The sequence below is a fragment of the Pinus tabuliformis genome, chromosome J (assembly GCF_031772625.1).
Source record: "Pinus tabuliformis cultivar Carrire ecotype Pingquan chromosome J, CPIR1, whole genome shotgun sequence".
Taxonomy (NCBI): Eukaryota; Viridiplantae; Streptophyta; class Pinopsida; order Pinales; family Pinaceae; genus Pinus; species Pinus tabuliformis.
The window spans coordinates 1,593,767,828-1,593,789,160 of NC_142295.1; positions in this window are offsets into that span (position 1 = coordinate 1,593,767,828).

Genomic DNA, 21,333 nt, shown 5'->3' on the forward strand with positions numbered 1-21,333 from the left:
GCAGTGGTAGATACACAGGGAAGGATTCGGCAGTCAGGAATACATGCAGCGGAATGATAGCAGTGATGCCGGCCAATGGGTCGACGGGGACAGCTCATCCCCGCGCCACGAATTCCACAGCAATTCAAATCAGTTGGCTGAATCACTTATGGCGCACTGCAGTCATTTATTCACAACCATTTTGCAGCCGAGTACGCATCCTAAATTCTCTGAAGGCTGTTAACCCGAGTTCTCGGCCTGTTCCAACATCCTGTTGCTGCACAGAAGGTCCAGAACCACTGAAGCATTCCCCAGAATCTATGCACGACTCCTACAGGAAGCCCAGCATTACAGAGGAATTTGGACTGTTCACGTCGAAGGTGGAAATTCTGGAATAAGGTAAGCCTGAACATAGTTCTCCCATGCAATTGATTCAAAAGGTGGTGAAGTCGACGTGTTGAAGGGGTAGGAAACCGTGAATTAAAGTCTGTTCATGAATTTACAAGCCGTTTTCTTATCACTGCATGAGAATTGTCGTCGTAGTATGTATGCGGGATTTTCTCTGGGGTTTGATTTATAATTGAGCCACTGTCAAGGCTCACTCGTAGAAAGTTGTGAATTTTATAAAACTGTGTGCATAACAGAGACATAGCTCTGCGCTCTGTCTAAGAAAATCCCGAAGATCTACTTCTGTATACGAGCAGGCAAGCTCAGGACAACAAAGCAAGTTTTTACCATGCTGGGAGGGTTCATTAGAAAAGAGCCTACAGACTCAAAGAAGTTACGGGAAACCCCTGAGGTGGTGGACTTGTTTTCCCGTGCACAATGGATGTCATTCTGTGACAAGCTTCAAGGTCACGATGACGAGGTTGCAGAAGAATTCCTACGGTCCTTGAAGCCAAAGTCAAAGACATTGGCTGTCGTCAACTTCAGAGGATTGACCCTCAGACTCACCCCACAGTTCATTAGTAGAGTAACTGATCTACCTTTGGGGGTACCCTGGGATAAGGAGGAGAGAAAACTGGGTCAGAAAGCTAAGGAGTTCTTCTTGCCAGAGGAACATTTCTCAGAGGACAAGAATGGAGTTCGAAGAACCAGCCTACAGCTGTTCTGGAGTGAGGTCAACCTCCAGATTATGAAGTATATTATGTGTGAGGGGCGATTTAGCATCATGTATGGCTATCATTTCCGGTTGCTCACAGAACTCAGGCATCAAATGGACCTACCCTCAGAGCAAAAGTTGAGCATTCCTTACTTCCTCCTGCAATCCATGACTGAGTGTGCCACCAAACTGAGAGAGGGAATGCTAGACCAGATAGCCCATCATGGGCTCATCAAGCTCCTCGTGGAAGATGCACTCCACATGTACATCGTCCCTCTCTCCTCGGAAACTTTTCGGAATCTGACTAAGGATGATGACATCCGAATTTTGGCCGAGGAGCTCACCTCCTCCAGCAGCGAGGAGAAGGAACACACTCAAGTAGAGAAAAAAGGTAAAGGCCAAGGAACCCCAGGCAAAACACCAAAGAAAGAACAGAAGGGAAAATAAGAGAAAAACCAAGCTACCAAAACAGGGGGTGATAAAACCACACCAACACCCCGGAAGAAAAGACTACAGAGCAGGGTGGAAAGGACTGAAAAAGTCCACGTCAGTGAGGGCACCTCTAAGGTAGCCTCAGCGAAGTTAAAAGAAAAAGCACCCTCAACCAGGCAGGATAAAACGGTGCCGTCTATTTCTACAGGAAGGTTAAAAATGACTTCTACAGAAAGCCAGAAATTAGCCACTACAGGGCTTTCTACAAGAAGTCTTGAAAAAGGAAAACAAAAGGAGAAAAGGGCTGAAATTCTTGCTAGGGAGGCAGCAGCTGTGCTGGCCACCCTAAGTACCTCTCCCAAGCCAAAGGAAAAACGAAAGAGGGAGACTCCTCTGTACTTCAAAGCAAGAAGGAGTGTAAGAATTAAAACCGGCAGGCCTCAACCTCCATCCAAAAACCCAATTACCATTGAAGACACCCCTACCTCACCAAAGGAGAATTCCCCCTCCAAAGTATCAGTCACTTATGAGCGGGGGAGCCCGAAGACATCAACCTGGAGGGAGAGAATGGAAAGATTAGCTTCAAAAACCCCTCTACAGGATGCTGAAGTCGTTCTACAGGAAACATTGGCCAGGCTCAAGGAGACCGAAAGAATGGAGGGGGAGGCAGCCAAATCACCACAAAGGGAAGAAGAGGTAGAGCACATTATGGAACCTAGCCCGCAGCCCAGCTTGGGCTCTTATTATAACTTTTTGGAGGCCGGAAAAATCATTCCACAGAAATTCACAATGCCGCTTTTCATTGCACTAGAGGAAGAAAGGGTGAGGACCCACACATGGATGAGAATAGCTAAGTCTAAAGGAGTAGCAGATATAGGCCCCTTGGAGGAACAACTTGTTGGCATTATGTTCTCTGGTATGGCTATATGTTACAGATGTTGTACTTGATGGCAACTCCCATGACAAGGCTCTCAATTTATTGAAAAATTAAGAAGGATGCAGGAAATCAGTTCAGAAGGTGCGTACCCGCAGGTACACCATGCAGTAGCCGCGTCCAGAGACGCAGGCCAGCCGTTCAGGAGGTGCGTCCACCCAGTGCACACTTTTCAAGGTCAGGTGGGGGTTTCTTGTGTTTTACTCTTGGTATCTAGCCGACGGTATTGTGTTATTATGGTGTCAGCTCGTGGTATTGTTCCATGATTTGAGGAGGAGCTTGCCTATATAAAGCAAAGGAGATCATTTGGTTTGGTGTGTCTTTGGTTGAATATCTTATGAGGTTAGATCTGGTCTAGATCTAAAAAGGCGAATCTTCTGAAAGACTGAGATCTCTTTAGCGCATGATCAGATCTGTAGATCTGACTGTTTGGGTTACTCTTAAAGTCTTGAAATCCTTCATACCCGAAGGTACGCAGGTTCAGTGAAAGGCAAGTGCACCTGGATGCAGTGCAGTAAGAAGAGACCTGTGTGGGGATGCAGGGCAGAGCAAGATTTAGGTGCGTTCGGGACGCAGTACAGTAACAGGCGCACTGCGTGGGGACGCGAAGCATAATAAGGATCAGGTGCGTCTCTGAGCAAAAAGACGCGGCGCGATAGTATTTCTGGGTGCGTCCCTGCAGCAAAAGAACGCGGTGCGACAGTGTTTCTGGGTGCGTCCCTGCAGCAACAGGACGCAGTGCAGTTGAAGGAACAGTGCGTGGGCATGCAGCGCAGCAGAAGGATCTCTGCGTGTGGACGCAGGGGAGAAGAAGGTTAGCTTCATCTGGTCGCAGGCCACAGAAGGGAAAACTGCGTCTCTGTCTTAAGATGTTCTGTTGATTGAATTTCTCTGTTGATAAGGTGTTCTGGGTTAGTTCTATTATTACTGATCTAATAACTGGAGTGGACTGTAACTGTTATGTACTTGATGATCATTTGATGCTTTATGAAAAGAAGTAGGGGGTTGTAGCTCCCTTCCAGGAGAAGACTGGAAAACGAGAGAGAGAGTTGTAGCTCTCTGCAGGTTGCAGCCTGCGTACTGGTAAAGGACTGCACCAGTACAAAATCATTGTAAAAGGAGTTTCTAATTTGAAAGAAGATAGAGACATATTGCAGCAGGTGGTTTTCACCCACATTGGGTTTCCACCTTACATCTTGTGTTCTTTGGTGTGACTATCTGTTTTCTTTGTTCATGCTCATTATTTTATGGTACTGACATGCAAAAATAATTCAAAGATCAAATAAGGAAGATTTATTAAATTGCTAGATAATACTGATTCACCCCCCCTCTCAGTATTATTTCCAACAATTGGTATCAGAGCCAGGTTCTTCAGAGAAGCTTGATCGCTTGAAGGTAGATCGTTCATCATGAGCAACTACGAGAGAGAAGCATCAATCAGGCCACCGGTTTTTGATGGGACAAACTTCAATTATTGGAAGGTAAGAGTTACTGCATATCTTCAATCTCTTGGTACAGAAGTTTGGGACATTGTAGAAACAGGCTACGCTTTTCCTTCAGCTACTCCTACAGATCCAGCAGAGAAAAAGAAGTATGAAACAAATGCAAAAGCAGTCAGTACTCTGTTAGGATGTATATCCCAAACGGAATTCATGAAGGTAATGCACTACAAATCCGCAAAAGAGATATGGGACAAAATTGTCACAAGCTATGAAGGAGATGAATAGGTAAAGCGTGCTAAACTTCAAACTCTCAGGATTCAGTATGAGACTCTCAAGATGTATAATGATGAAAGTGTGGCTAACTATTTTCTTCGGGTAGATGAGATTGTTAATTGTATGAAAAATTTGGGTGAAGAAATAAGAGAGGCTATAGTGGTTGAAAAGGTTCTAAGATCATTGTCCCCCAAGTTTGAATCTAAAGTATCTGCTATAGAAGAAAAGGAAAATCTACGAATTCTCACTATGTCTCAGCTACATGGAATTCTAACTGCTTATGAAATGAGAAAGGGAGGTCCATCAGACAGAAGAGAAGCTGCTTTCAAGGCATCAGGTAAAGAAGATTATTATGGAGCAAGCCACGTCCCAGAAGAAGAGGAAGAAGAATCAAATTTTGTCAGAAATCTTCAAAGAGGTTCTGGAAGGTTCAGAGGTAAGTTACCTTTTAAATGCTTTGCTTGTGGAAGAGTAGGTCATTATGCTGCAAAATGTCCTTATAAGGATAAAGGAAAGGAACCTGCTAGATGGAACAAGAAACAAAGTGCAAATAAGAAAAGCTACTACACCCATGAAGATAGTGATGATCTATCAAACAGTGATGAAGATGAACAAGGTAATGAATATAAGTTGTTAATGGCATTTGAAGATGATGATTATATGGATGTTGTAGATGTGGATAACCTTTATGATGAAATTACTAGACTCAAGAGATGTACAGAAGAAAAGAACATGATCATTGATACTCTACAATTTCAAATTGATGAAAAGGAAAAACATCTTGAAAAATTAGAAGGTGAAATTGTTGGTCTTAGAAAAGAGATTGAGAAAACAAAAGCTATTAATCTCAAGTTTGTCAAAGGATCTGAAACTTTGGATGAGATTATCAATGTGCAGCGATCTCCTCTAAACAAGACAGGTCTGGGCTATAATGGAGAAACTTCTCAAGCATCCACCTCAAAAAGTTATCTTGATGCAGCAAGAAGAAATGAGCAAAAGCAAAATGAAGATCATCAGGTAAAGCAGGGATGAATTACAAACAGAAACTATCAGGGGCAATCCATCTTAAGGGAGAACAAAAGCTACAACCAGCCACAGGTAAAATCTTCTCAATTTGGTTCAAGAATGGATGACAATAGAAGTTACAATCATTTGGCCGGTAGATTTGATAACCGCCGAAGTTTCTTCAATGGACAATGCTTTTCTTGCCATAACTTTGGTCACAAAGCAGCGCAATGTGTTGCATATAAAACAATCATGACTAGGGAAGCTCAAAAACAAAGAAGTATGACAGGGATTACAAAAAGGACCTATAACAACTTTTCAGTTCTTGAAAATGAAGTTGAATGTTCTATTTGCAATAACTTTGGTCATGAAGACTCTGAATGCAGGAGCAGGTTCCAGCAGAAAAAGGAACAAGCCTCAAGCACCAAAACATGGAGAATAAAGGAACCTCAAACAGAAAGATGTGGGATAGCATTTTATGCAGAGGGACAGGAAAATCTATGGTACATTGACAGTGGATGTTCGAAGCATATGACAGGTGATAAAGAAAAACTTGAATCTTATTCTGCTCTAGAAAAGGGAAAGAAAGTCTCTTTTGGAAATGATACTCCTGCAACTATAAAAGGAAAAGGCATTGCTCAGTTAAAAGAAAAGGTCAAGGCTGGAAATGTTTTGTATGTTGATGGATTGAAGCATAATCTTCTAAGTGTCAGCCATATGTGTGATCAAAGAACCGAGGTTATATTCAGATCGAATGGATGTCTTGTTCGTGATCTTGATACAGGTAAAACAGTGCTCAAAGGCAAAAGAACTCCAAATAATCTGTACATATTTGAAGAAGGACAACAACAATGCTATCTGAGCAAGGATGAAGAGCACTGGTTATGGCATCGAAGGTTGGGACATCTAAGCTTCTCACAAATAAGGAAAGCATGCAAATATCAGGCAGTTCGCGATCTTCCAGATATCAAAATTCCTGACAACACCATATGCAAATCATGTCAGTTTGGAAAACAAACCAGAACTAACTTTCCAGAGAAAGAAGGATCAGCTAGCATGCCTCTTGAGCTAGTACATATAGATACATGTGGTCCATTCAGGAAAAGAACACCTAGAGGAGAGGAATACTTGATATTATTTATTGACGATTTCTCCAGGTTTGTCTGGTTAGGACTTATGAAGCACAAAGATGAAGCATTCGAAAAATTCAAATCCTTCAAAGCCTTGGTTGAAAATGAATCAGGTCACAAAATTAAGTGCCTCAGATCCGACAGAGGTGGGGAATTTACTTCAAATGAATTTTTCGATTTCTGTGATGAACATGGGATAAGGAGAGAATTCTCTACAGCTAGAACTCCTCAGCAAAATGGAGTTGTTGAAAGAATGAACAGAACAATCCAACAAATGGCTCGTGCTATGCTTGATGAATCAGGAACTCCCGCAACTTTCTGGGGTGAAGCTGCACATGCTGCGGTTGTTATTCTCAACAAAACAAATGTCCGGGTGAACAGCACTCAAACTCCTCATGAGCTTTGGAGTGGCAGGACTCCTTCGGTAAAGCACTTCAAAATCTTTGGGAGAAAATGCTATATCAAGAATACTGATGAGCAGCTTGGCAAACTTGAACCTAGGGCAGATGAAGGCATTCTTCTTGGTTACTCTCCATATAGCAAAGCATACAAGTGCTACAATAAAAGACTTGGCAGAATTGTTGACAGCATTGATGTAGTGGTTGATGAGAAGGGATACATTCCTAGGCAAGTCCATCATGAAGACATCGAAGAAGATGAAGGCTACCCTCAAAGACAAAATGATGAAGAAGAAGAACCTCAAGAAGAGCCAGAGGAGCAAACAAGAATAGAAGAAAAGACTCCATCCAGATATGTTCAGAAGAATCATCCAGAATCTCAGATTGTGGGGCAGAAAGAAGCAGGTGTACAAACAAGAAGAACAGTTGCAGAAGCCTCAAGCTATTTGGCATTACTCTCCTCTACTGAACCACAAAATGTGAAAGAAGCATGCAAAGATGAATGTTGGGTGAAAGCAATGGATGAAGAACTTGAGCAAATCGAAAAGAACAACACTTGGGAGCTGGTTCCTAGACCAAAAGATAAGAATGTTATCGGAACAAAATGGGTCTTCAAAAATAAATTGAATGAAAATGGAGAAGTAATTAGAAACAAAGCCAGACTTGTTTGTAAAGGGTATGCGCAGCAAGAATGAATAGACTTTGAAGAAACCTTTGCTCCTGTTGCAAGACTTGAGGCCATCCGAATGTTCCTTGCTCTCTCAAGTTTTCAAAACTTCAAAGTATTTCAAATGGACGTGAAATCAGCCTTTCTGAATGGAGACTTGGAAGAAGAAGTGTACATTGAACAACCAGATGGGTTCATTCTTGGAAATGATCCAAATCTTGTATGTAGATTGAAAAAGGCTCTCTATGGTCTCAAACAAGCTCCAAGGGCTTGGTAGTACCGTTTGGACAAATATCTTCATCAACAAGGTTTTTCAAAAGGTTCAGCAGATAGCAATCTTTATATAAAAGCTGAAAATGACAAATTGCTAATACTTGTTGTGTATGTAGATGACATTATTTTTGGCAGCAATGAAGAAGCTATGAGTCAAAGCTTTGCCTCGGTCATGCAGAAAGAATTTGAAATGTCCTTGCTAGGAGAACTGACATATTTCCTTGGTTTACAAATCCAACAAAAAGAAGGAGGAATCTTCTTATCTCAAACCAAGTATCTCAAACAGATTTTGAAGAAATATGGCATGGAAGATGCAAAACCAGTATGTACACCCATGGTCACAGGATGTAGTCTCAGTGCAAATGATGAATCTGCAGCAGTACATCAACCAACCTACAGATCTATGATTGGAAGTTTATTATATTTGACAGGTACCCGACCGGACATCATGCATGCAGTTGGAATAGTTGGAAGATTTCAGGCAAATCCGAAGGAGACTCATCTTCAGGCAGTGAAGAGAATTTTCAAATATCTTCAAGGGACTCAAAATTATGGCTTATGGTATCCTAGAGATACGGATCTTACACTTCATTCTTATACAGATGCAGATTGGGCCGGAAGCATGGATGACAGGAAAAGCACAAGTGGTGGTGCGTTCTTTATGGGTTCCAGACTGGTATCTTGGTTCAACAAGAAATAGAGTTCGATTGCCTTGTCTACAGCTGAAGCGGAATATGTTGCTGCTACATCTTGTTGCACTCAACTTCTTTGGATGATGCAGACTTTGCAGGATTTTCAAATCACTTGTACACCACCTATCCCCATCTTATGTGATAACACAAGTGCAATCAGCATCTCAAAGAATCCGGTTATGCATTCAAAAACCAAGCACATACCAATCAAGTATCATTTTCTCCGGGAACAAGTGCTTCAAAAGAAGGTCAAGTTGGAGTATGTTCCTTCTAAGGAACAAGTTGCTGATATTCTCACCAAACCATTGCCCAGGGACACTTTTGAATACCTCAGGCAAAAGCTGGGGGTTGTTGATGCATCATCTTATTGTTGAATCTTTTCTGATTGATGGTACAGGTTCAGGGGGAGCATATAATGCATTGTTGGCATTATGGAGGATGGTCAGAAGGAGATCTTGGAAATAGCTGCAATATGTCTCTATCTCTTTCATGGTGGATTATGGTTCTTTGTTACAGATCTGGTTCTTTTTCAGGGGGAGCATGATCTTAGGGGGAGCATACCCCTTTGCCCTTGATGTCAAAGGGGGAGAATGAAGCTGAAGATTGTAAGGTTGCCATCAAGTCCAAAGGGGGAGATTGTTGGCATTATGTTCTCTGGTATGGCTATATGTTACAGATGTTGTACTTGATGGCAACTCCCATGACAAGGCTCTCAATTTATTGAAAAATTAAGAAGGACGCAGGAAATCAGTTCAGAAGGTGCGTACCCGCAGGTACACCATGCAGTAGCCGCGTCCAGAGACGCAGGCCAGCCGTTCAGGAGGTGCGTCCACCCAGTGCACACTTTTCAAGGTCACGTGGGGGTTTCTTGTGTTTTACTCTTGGTATCTAGCCGACGGTATTGTGTTATTATGGTGTCGGCTCGTGGTATTGTTCCATGATTTGAGGAGGAGCTTGCCTATATAAAGCAAAGGATATCATTTGGTTTGGTGTGTCTTTGGTTGAATATCTTATGAGGTTAGATCTGGTCTAGATCTAAAAAGGCGAATCTTCTGAAAGACTGAGATCTCTTTGGCACATGATCAGATCTGTAGATCTGACTATTTGGGTTACTCTTAAAGTCTTGAAATCCTTCATACCCGAAGGTACGCAGGTTCAGTGAAAGGCAAGTGCACCGGGACGCAGTGCAGTAAGAAGAGACCTGCGTGGGGACGCAGGGCAGAGCAAGATTCAGGTGCGTTCGGGACGCAGTACAGTAACAGGCGCACTGCGTGGGGACGCAAAGCATAATAAGGATCAGGTGCGTCTCTGAGCAAAAAGACGCGGCGCGATAGTATTTCTGGGTGCGTCCCTGCAGCAAAAGAAAGCGGCACGACAGTGTTTCTGGGTGCGTCCCTGCAGCAACAGGACGCAATGCAGTTGAAGGAACAGTGCGCGGGCACGCAGCGCAGCAGAAGGATCTCTGCGTGTGGACGCAGGGGAGAAGAAGGTTAGCTGCGTCTGGTCGCAGGCCACAGAAGGGAAAACTGCGTCTCTGTCTTAAGATGTTCTGTTGATTGAATTTCTCTGTTGATAAGGTGTTCTGGGTTAGTTCTGTTATTACTGATCTAATAACTGTAGTGGACTGTAACTGTTATGTACTTGATGATCATTTGATGCTTTATGAAAAGAAGTAAGGGGTTGTATCTCCCTTCCAGGAGAAGACTAGAAAACAAGAGAGAGAGTTGTAGCTCTCTGCAGGTTGCAGCCTGCGTACTGGTAAAGGACTGCACCAGTACAAAATCATTGTAAAAGGAGTTTCTAATTTGAAAGAAGATAGAGACATATTGCAGCAGGTGGTTTTCACCCACATTGGGTTTCCACCTTACATCTTGTATTCTTTGGTGTGACTATCTGTTTTCTTTGTTCATGCTCATTATTTTATGGTACTGACATGCAAAAATAATTCAAAGATCAAATAAGGAAGATTTATTAAATTGCTAGATAATACTGATTCACCCCCCCTCTCAGTATTATTTCCAACACAACTCAAGGAGGCAAGAAGAGAATTGGCTATGGCAAAACATGTGGGAAACTGCCAGCGAGTATTTCTACAGGAAGAGAATGAGAAGCTCAAACTACAGCTACATGGACAGAGGAAAGAAAGGGGCACAGCATCAGAGGACACCACAGCAGAACCTCAAGGCAAAGAAGGAATGTATGCTGATCTTGAGGAACTAAACCAGCAACTACAGGAAAGAGAATTTCAGGCAAACATAGAGATACAAGCTCTAAAACAGCAGGTGCAAGAAAAGGAGGCACAACTGGCCTGCATGGCTAGTTGGGCAATGGACGCTTTACAATGTAGGCAGCCGACCAAATCTTATAGCCTATACCTACGGGACCAGTGGCTGCAATTCCAAATTAATGCATTGGCACAGAGGGGTATCTCCCAAATCCGAAACCCCCAGCAGTTCACAGATTTATGTAACAACAGCTCAACAGAGGACAAGACCAAGCTATCAGAGTTCTACCTTCATAATTTGGCCCTTCCAGATGTAACTTCATGGGACCCCAACACAGTCGTGGGAGATATGCAGCTGATGGCACTAACCTCATGGTTAAACCATGAAGAAAAGAGAGCGCAGAGGTGAAAGATGTCATGAACCAAGAGTTACATGAACCACTGCTAATTAGAGAAGAGCCAGTGGACCCCACCGCATTGATATCAGCCCACCAGCACCTAGAAACCAACTCTCAGGCTTTATTAAAATACATGGATCATCAGGCTCAGGCTATAGCACACTTCGAGGATATGGAGTGATTATTAGGGGACAATTGTGTTCATGCTTGCACCCGTATGTGGAACACATTGTCCCACAACCTCAAAATCAAGGAATATCACACTCCAACTAGAATGAGGGAGGCCCTGGCACGGGTGCCTCTCTACAAGAAGTCCATGCAGAACCTCCAGTCCAGCTGGATTGGCCTCAAGCTAAGCCCACCTTTGCTTTTGGGATTGGTAGAAGGAAGCACAGAAAAAGAAGAGCATAAGCAGTGGGAAGAGGTGGAAAGGAAGGCTGGGTTCCATGACAGTGAGGAGGATACTACTTCAGAAGACTGGGATGTGAGGGTGGCGATTAAAGCAATGAAAGACGAGGAGCTGGACTAGTTGCTCAGGGATGAGCAATCATTTTAGAAAGGGGGTGATGATGAGCTCCAAATTTGGTAACATTTTGGGCTCATTTGGCCTAATTATCCTTGTTCAATCCTTCATTTTTCATAACTTATGAATTATTTTTCAGTATGTTTATGTCATTTGTATGAATAAGGGTAGTCACTCTTCCTAGGTGGCTAACACGTGCTCATTTCAGGCTTTTTGACATATGTTGGAGAAAAACCAAGCAGTCATAGGCTAGGAGACAGCCAAGCTTGGGTTGAGGATTCGTAGGGGGGTTGTCTATGGCATTAAATAGCCTCCCTCGGGATCTTCACCCACAACTTCGAGCTCCAAAGGCCACCAAAACCGGATCTAGAAGGCAGCCAAACAGATTTTGGAAGGAGCTGTTCACTCACAGTTTGGGCAGCCAAGTCCCATAGATTTAGGAGGCCAGCTAGGGCCTCGTGGTGTATAAATGTTAAGGCCTCAGCCTTCGTGAGGGACTTTTTGGAAACTCTTGCATACTTTGCACTACAGTGCTGCTAGCTTCATTTTGTTCTCTTGTAGCCATTCTTGGCATAACTCTTGACTTATGATTATTTTTGATAATGAGAAGCAGTCCGATTTGATAACGGCTCTGAGTTTTCTATAGGAGCCATAGCTCTCGGGGTTGGGCCCAACCAAAGAGCCTAGGGCCTCCTTCTTTGTATTGTTATCTTTTCTTTATGCATCGTGATTTTCCTTTTTTGCATTTGAAATGTGTTTCTGTTGAGCAAGATTTAGTTGTGTTGGTTAAATAGGTCACTGTTGATAGATAGAATTGCTTCAGATGTGTAGAATAGATTGGTAAGATAATAACAGATAAAGCTCCAAGAAAAAGGGTTGACAACACTCTCAGTTCCACCTCTTCCTTATTGGATCAGGGGCTAGAATTGCAGAAACAGTGCTACCCAACAAAAACACTAGTTTGCTTGACCATGCAATCCTTGGTGTAATGTTTTCATTTGTAGAAGTTAGTCATGCGTTCAGACCTTTGAAATTTTTCTTTGCTTAAGTGTTGTACATGGTTCTCTTTATAAATAAAGCTGCTGTTCATTTGCTTCATTGACAGTTAGGATAGATTAGCTAAGATTTCGATTGTGTGCAGGACTTGGTTGATTCGGTTAAGTGTACACCGTGCAGGGCATCTCCACCACTCTCTCATCACCTAAGCTTCGTCCAGGCCAGCTGCTCCATCTCCTATTTAGGTTCCTCATCTCACAACTGTTCTTCTGCCCATGTAACCTTACCTTCTTGCTCCTCCATTGTCTTAGCCTTCTTTAAGCCAAGTCAACTTTCCACACCCTCTCATCACTCCATCCATCAGTCCCTAGGTCATTTCACGCCCCTACCCTACCTCCCTATACATTCATGCATCTTCTCTCACTCACCCATCCTCCAAAATCCAATTTTGAAACATCCTGTAGAAATTTCTGAACATCCTGTAGAAATCCCTGAAACATCCTGTAGAACCCCTGCAGACTTCCTTTAGAAGCTCACAAATGAGGTTTCTTGATAGCCAAACTTTGTGAAACTCTCTAGAAGAGTGTTAGGGACTCCTTAGACCCTCTCTGAACATTCCAAACCTTTTCCAAGCATTCCTCCTCCTTGATCCACCCCTGCACAGTAAAAAGCCAGTTAAAAGCACATGCAAGATAATTCTAATAACTTACTCAAAAATACAAAAAGATGTTTTCTTCAGATAAAGGTAGTCTAGACACATGCATTTCACCTTCATAGAAGTAATGGCATCTCTCTTAATAGTTTGCATTCTCTCCTTTGCATCAGTAGGACTAGCTGGTAGAATTAGGGTTTGCTAGGGTTTGCGTTACTTTTTGGCTTTCAGTTTCTTTCCGCAAGTAGATCAGCTTCCTTTGAGTTATATTTCATTCATCAGTTAAAAAGCTTCTTCTAAGAGCTCATAGAAGTTGGCTTAAGATCTTAGCGGACTTGTGCCAGCTGACCAAGTGACAGCTATGGCAAGAGCTAGTACTTGTGCGTACAGCACCATCGCTTCCAAGTTTGTTACGAACTACCGGGTTGATAAAGGTAAAGAAGGGAGTCCCAGGAGTTGCAGCATTATTGCTGCAATACTGGGGCCCACCAGTGAAGTATAGGTCTTTAGGTCAAATCGGTGAAATGATCTTTAACCAGGGTGAGAGAGAACTTAAGAATCCTCAAACTGGGATTAAAATGAGGAACAAAGGTTAATCATGAGCAAAGGGCAATTAAGAATCCTTTACTATAGATCAAAGGAAAACTACTTAAACTAAGGAGCAATCAAGAATTCCTTAACTTAGATAATTAGCATAAAACATTAAAATGCTTAATAGTTAAAACAGAGTGCATTGAAGCAAATTCTGAGATATCATTCCATATTATAGCATTTAGATTTCAGGTACATTAAAGATTATGAAAATAACTTTTAAAGAAAGATAACGACACAAGAGAAAATACTTGTGTGTACTTCGCACTACACATGAATCCTATGAAATGTCTTGGCTTTATTCATTAATCCAGCTTGCTGGTCCAAACACTGATACAATAGCTTATAGTCTTCAATCAAGAAAGTCTATAGAAATGTCTAAGAATCCACCCACATAATTCGATTTGTGATGTCTTTATACAAAAAATAATTACAAAATATCTCAAAACAAACTTGAGATTTATTCTAGGAAATACAAATATCTTCTTGCAAGAAGATAAAGACAGCTAATGAACTGTTTCATGTTGTCACTTTTTATTTGGTACTGCTGGCTTTTATGGTTGAGTTTGTAGCCCTTTATGCTGGCTTGTAGTTGTGATCTTTCACGCTAGAATATTCTTCAATTTTTATCTTTCACCTGATACTCTTTGACCCTGATACTCTTTGACCATGCTGCCCTATTTTCATCTATTTACCTGGCTACTTCCACTTTTACTCTGCAGTAAATTTTTGCTGTAAATTAACCATTGTAAATCAGTCATTGTCTCCCACCATTTTAAATTAGGTAAATTTACATTCGTCATCCTCCTATAGATCTCATCAGCTTCAATATACTTGGAAAAATTGGGCTTGGTGAGGAATAAATGTTTTATCTCATGCTCAAGGAAAAACAAGTTTTCAAATGTGTTGTACAAAACTTTTCCTATTGGCAGGGCTTTTATGGATGAAGTGCTTGCTTGTTCCTTAGCCAACTGTCTAAGTTTGTTATCATAGTCCAACTATGTCCTGAGTTTTTCATTGATATGAAAGGACTAGGTAGACCTTTCTCCCTCAAAATTTGGAATTTAGCCATGAACCTATCAATGGCTATCTACATGTTGTGGCACTTTTCTTCTAAGTTAAGCATAAGGTTCCTTTTGGAAAGGACCTTCCTTATTTCAAAAATGGTCTCAGTTCTATCTTATATATTGAGTTCTTGGATCTCATACCTATTTTTGCTGTTGAGGAAGTGGATGAGTCTATTAGCATCCTCAGACATGTCTCCTAATTCTTCTTTGACCTTTTGGGTAGCTTCCGTAGCTATCTTTACTAACCTTGTCTGCTAAAAAATAACTTGAATTGCTGGCCAAATATCCTTGACGGAGTCAATGAGATTGGCCCACAACATTTCCCTGGTTTACCCAAGGGGTTTCTCTAGTGCTAAGTCTTTCTCTAAGACTTTGATTCTTTCACTCATTCTTTGGGCCTTTTGTGCTTCTTCCTTTTGCTTAAGTTGGGCAAGTTTGTAGTCAGTTTCCAAACTTGCCACTTTTTCTCTCAATCTGTTCATTTGTGTAGCTTGGATAGACATCTCTTCCATGGCTTTTACTAATCCTACTGCTTTCTCTCTTGATGCACCTGTTGTTGTAGATTCTACTGCGACTGGCAATGTTGTGGCTGGTGGAGTTGTAGGTGCCAGTGAAGCTACCAATGTAGAAGGGACTGTTGTGGATACTGTACGGATGACATCTTTAGAAGTTGTGGCCGTTTCTCTTTGCTTTAATTGAATTAAAGCATCCAGCTCCTTTTCTCTCTCCTTTAATTGATCATTCAGCTTTAGGACCAAGTCCATCAACTCCTCATTTCTGGTTTGGCCCTCTTTGACTTCTAGAGTTTGAGGATGTTGCAGCTGGGGTATTTTTAATTGCCTCTAAAGTGCAAAAATATCATTGTTTTTCTTCTTTATAAGTTGCTCTATAGCTTTTATATCCTTGGGATCGTGTCCCAATTCAATCACTAAGTCCTCTAAGGACTTGATCCTTGTATCCTTAGCCTGTGAGGAGGCCTTCTCTAACTGAAATTATGCCGAGATGTTGTTTAAAGAATTTTGTAGCCGATGAGCAGCTATGGCTTTACCTATCAAGGTGGAGTATATCATCTCTCTAGCCTTTTTGTGCAGTTCAATTTGGTCTATGGGATGAATATCCCTGGCCAATACTTCAAAGTCAACCTTTTTGAAATCAGATGTTCTCTTGGGCTGATGAGCTGTAAGTTTGATGAAATACATCTACAGCTTCCCGTCTTTAATATCAAAGGCTGACATTAGCCTTGTTTGATTGGTGGGAGTCACTTTTAGGTACTGAGCATATGTTTGGGCCTTAAGCCTCTCATTTCTCGCTTTGATTTCCTTGTATCTTTCATTTATGTCCTGATCTCTGTTAGCAAGCTTGTTGAATGAAGACACTTCCACTCTAAGTCGCCTTTCCAACATCTGATTTTGTGATGTGGAAGGCTCTTGCATTCCTTCAGATGGAGTGGTAGGTTAGCTTTTGTTTACCTCTATATTGGTTACCTGTGGCGAATCTTCTGTGTATTCCTGTTCAGAGGCCGGATTAAGTCTTTGCCTCTTGCTTGTTTCCTGTTGCAAATTTGAGGTGTCCATCCTTGATGTGGAAGCTCCCTCTCTATTTCTTTTTGGAGTTTTTTCGTCATTCTGAGGAGTCTACATGACTGGAAGGGTACTCATGGTTCTTTCTTGCTCTTTTGGTACCTGCAGAAAAGAGTTGTCATCAAGTTGCTTTTCCAAATCAATCAGAGCATTTTCTACATCTACTCTTGTGTTGTCTTGGTCTACTATGGTACCTTCCACCCATTCTGTTTGATTGGCATATGCCTCTATTTCTGGTATGGGGTGGTGGATGAAAGGTCCTAGCTTGACCTTTTACCTTTTCTTGGTAATGAATTCCAAAGGGTCATATCTCCATACAAAACTCCTTTGGAACTTCATGCTTTGTAGGATTGGGTCTGCCTCTTTCCTCGACTCTCTGGAATTGCATATGAAGGGACCTAATTGATCTTTGATTTCAAAATATGCCTTCTTCTTGGCATTGACAAAGTTGACTTAATCTACATTGATGATTTGTCTATAATAATCTAAGGCAAACAACCTCATACAGAGGTATCTTGGTAACTTATATGGTGCAAACATGAAACCATATATTTTGATTTCTGTGTGGTTCTGATAAAGGTACCAATCACCCACTTTAGTCTACTTGGAAAGCTGGAGGAATCTCTTTATTTCCGGGCTTATCCTAGGTGGAGGATTCCTAGGGAGTATAGTCATGATTGAATGCACGAAAGAATCTATAAAGTCTAAGTAGGTATAAGGTGATCTAAACTCATGGAAAAGTGGGGTCCAAAAGATAACAGATCTGGGCTGGCCCCTGGTGTCAAGCTTTTGGAGGGTAAAAGGAAACTTCTCTGACTGATAGTACAAAAATAGATGGTATAATACAGAAGAGTATTTGAACACCCTCTCATTTCCCATTCTTGTGAATTTCTCATGCATTCTATCAGCTATGAATGTGGCAAAGTCATATATGGTTGCAGGAGGTTGTCCTAGAGTATAGATGGACATGAAAGCAAGGATAATTTCATCAATGTACTCACTTGTGGTGTAACTTAACACACATGATATCATAGCTACAATGCCTTGGCCCCATGGAGAGAAAATAGTTGATACATATGGAGGGGAGTCCTTAGGGATGTGTTGCTCCTCCATAATGAAGGTTTGTAACAACTGGGCCAATTTTACAGGGCTAAGCTTGGGATACTAGTCCAATAGGTCTCCAATTGAGAGTGGGGTTAGGTTTGGCCCTAGTTACAACTGCAACATTTCATTAATGGACTCAACTATGATGGTGAATAGGACCTTCTGGTCATGAGGCATTATGGTTCTATGGTTGGGGACATAGCATGCATAGCACATATGAACAATCTCTAGAAAGATGTGAACTTGGGCGAACTGGTATTTGGGCAACAGTCCAATTTCATTAGCATGGTTAAGGTATCTATTCCTACTTTGGCAATGCACTTTGAGCAGGGGCTCTAGGGCAGTGGTATCTTTTATTTGGAAGTCCCTGTCAGCTAGGAGAAGGTGGTCCAGGTCTAGGTATGGAGTGGTAATGTGTCTAACGTCCATGGCAATGGGGGCAGCCATAATTTAGTTCTTGTGGATTTGAATTATGCTCTAGGGGTTTCTACAAAGGTTTTGGGGATTTTTCATAGGGTTTTAGGTAAACGGAGGTCTTGCAGATGGTTATGGCTCAGAGTGCTAAAGTTAAAGTAAAATTTGATATTTTTTACTCAATTAATAGTGTTATGAGGGTGAATTTACTTGAAATTTGACAATGGAGTTGGTATTCCATGGTTAAATACCTAGAATTGGGCGAAATTGACAATAAATGGTGGTTGATGGCGGCTGTAGAGGTTCATACGGTTCTGGTATAGACTGATGAATGAGCTGGGCTGTCTGCAGTGACTGTGGAGCAATGGCGGAGGTCTGTGAGCAAATTTGTTGTTTGCATGGGTCACAAAGGCTTTCTGAGTTCTCAATAGCAAATGCGTGAAAAGAGTGAAAAGAGGGTTAATTGGGCTTATATAGAAAAATTGTTAATTTTGGCGGCTTCATTAATTGATGAATAGTGGGTAGTTTTTCAGTTATATGGGGGAAGCGGTTTGGAGGGCCATTACACGGCTTTTGTGGTGTAGGTAGTATTTGGGAGGGGTCGCCTGATTCCATTCATCGTTTGACATGTAGCATCGGGGGTCAGGAGGAAAACTGCCTTATTGAGTGGGTAAAGGACAGACATCGGGCCAGACTGATATGGACGTGAGCCATTGGATGTGGGGGAGGGACGATCAATGATGATCGAGAGGTGTAGTCGCACGTCGATTTACACAAAACGTTTTTGGGGGGCCCATGGGTCTAATCACCGATGGTATAGGATTAAATTAAAACTTAATCTTATCGAGGGCGCTTTAATATAGGATTAAGGACTGAGGGCGGGGTTTTAATATATTTTGTGGGATATGGGGTAGTCATATAGTTTATAAATAAACTAAGGGGTGGGATTATTTATATAAAGGAGTTAAATATATACGGGCCAATGGGTTTTTCAGGAATTTTATATATTTAATTAAAAAGTTAATATGAGGTGAAATGAGCAGAAGGGGTATTGTACTTAGGTATACAAAATATTATGCGCTTTCCATGCACTTAGTACTTAGGATAAATGTATTTGGTAGGTTTTTCATAAAATATGTTTATCATGGGGTTTTCCTGGGAAAAAATAATTTAACTTTATGAAAAGGGGTTTTGTGAGGGGGATGAATGAATTGTAAGGGAATTTAACACCTTTCCTTCTTAAGTCATCAAGACGAGGGTCTGGTCCCACCAGAATCCAGACAAATTCTCTGAACCTCTTTGAATTAAAGAACTATAGGTATTAATATTTTTATTATGAAAGGGAAATTAGTGAGTGTTTCAGGGGTTAAAATGAATGATGGGGAATTAATCATTTTGAACTGGTGAACCATTGCTTTTTCCTTTGTAAAATGCTTTTTGTACATAGAAACATATCATTTAAGCATAATGGATGTGCTTTTATCAAGTGATCTTTGTAATCATGCAACCTTTCTACTACCTACCCATTTACTCATCCTACCATTTTTTCTTCACTTTATTAGGGTGAATTTAGGCTAGCAAACCCTTATCAATCTTTTTCTTTTCTTTTACAAAGTAAACTATCTAATTCTAACCTTATATCATCCAAGGGCTCAGATTAAACTGATGAGCACCTTTTATTTACTCTACCTATCTAATGATCTGCCAAGATTACACTGTTTGGTCAGATTTTATTCTCTAACTATAAACATAAAATTGAAAACATGAAATAGCCAAGTTTAAAGAATTTGACTATCATGGATTGTGACATGAGTAACAAGCTGCACACAATCAATGTTATGCATAAAAGTAAATAGCAGTGGAATTTTGACTTGCACACTTTCATGGTCTCTTTTTACCTTTTGGGATTCATATATTTTCATTTTTTGACCTTTTCCATTCTTATTGTCCTTTGATTATTCTTTTAGGACATGCCCTCTTTACCTTCTTTTATTCTTTTAATATGGAAAATATTTGCAAAAGGCAAAGGTATGTACAATATTACAAGGCTTCACCTTAGTCATTCAAAATTATGACTCCTATTGGTATAGGAACTTAACAGTGGCTCCACTTAGGGATGGCATTTTATGGTGAAATGTCAAGAACTTTATAGATCAGTAGCCTCTGAATTGCTGTTGATGTTATCTTGAAAAATCTTCTTCTATGCCTCTGCATTATTAATACTTATGACAGTGAAGCTTTTAAATCTTAGGGCCTTCTCTTTGAGCTTCAACTTCAAAAATCACCATCCAATCCAAACTAGACATTTGAAAATAGAATATGTACAAATAGGAAATGAAAAATTAGTAATTAGGCTCAAAATAGTGTTTGAGCATTCGACCATTCACTGGCCCACCTTTTTCTTTTGTACCATCAAGTTCTCTCAGGAAGAAAGCATTATTATCTCTAAAAGCATAAATGACATATGGGCGTTTCCATAGGAAATCAAATTTCCCATGTTTCCCTGTATCTTCCCTCCTTGAATCCCACTTTAGGACTTTGTCACCAAGGTAGAAATCTTTAGCCTTGGTTCTTTTATAAAAAATCTTCTGAACCCTTTCCTACACAACTTGAGACTCGATATAGACTTCTTCCCTGGTTTGTTGAAGATGAATTGTTTGGTTGATTCTTCTCTAGATACTATTTGGTTCAACCTGCATTTCTTGAAGTAACTTCATCACTGGTGTTCCCAAGGAAGATGGAAAAACAACTTCCATCCCATAAACTAGTTGATAGGGAGAAGTGCCAATTGATTTCTTAGTGGTTAGTCTGTCTACCCATAGGGAATTGACTAGCTTCTTGTTCCATGTTTTCTTATTGTCCTCTAGCAACTTTTTGATGATGTTTACCAGGATTTTGTTTGAGGATTCTGCCAGTCCATTTCCTTGAGGATAATAAGCTGTGGAATGGCCCGGGGTTATATGATACTTATTGTAGAAATCTATCATTCTTTTGGATTTAAAGGTTTCTGCATTATCAATAATGAGCTTAGTTGGGCATCCAAATCTTGATAGAATATTGGTTTCAAGGAAGGTTATGATAACGGTGTCAATGGCTTTCCTTGAAGGTATGGCCTCTATCCATTTTGTGAAGTAGTATGTGGCAATAAGGATCCATTTGTGTTGGGCAGAGGAGGGTGGGTTAATTTCACCAATCAAGTCTAAACCCCATTGTTGAAAAGGTATTTCAGCAGAGATTGGCTTGAGGGGTAATGGTAAAAGATTTTTCTTTCCCTAAAAAAATTGACATTTGTGACAGGAAGTAACACATTTCTTGACATCAGAAAACAAAGTAGGCCAGTAGAAACCAGCTCTAAGAATTTTATCTACAGTGGTCTTCCAGCAAAGGTGTCCTCCATAGTCACCTACATGAAACTCTTGCAATACTCTGTGAGATTCATCTTTTAATAGGAAATTTA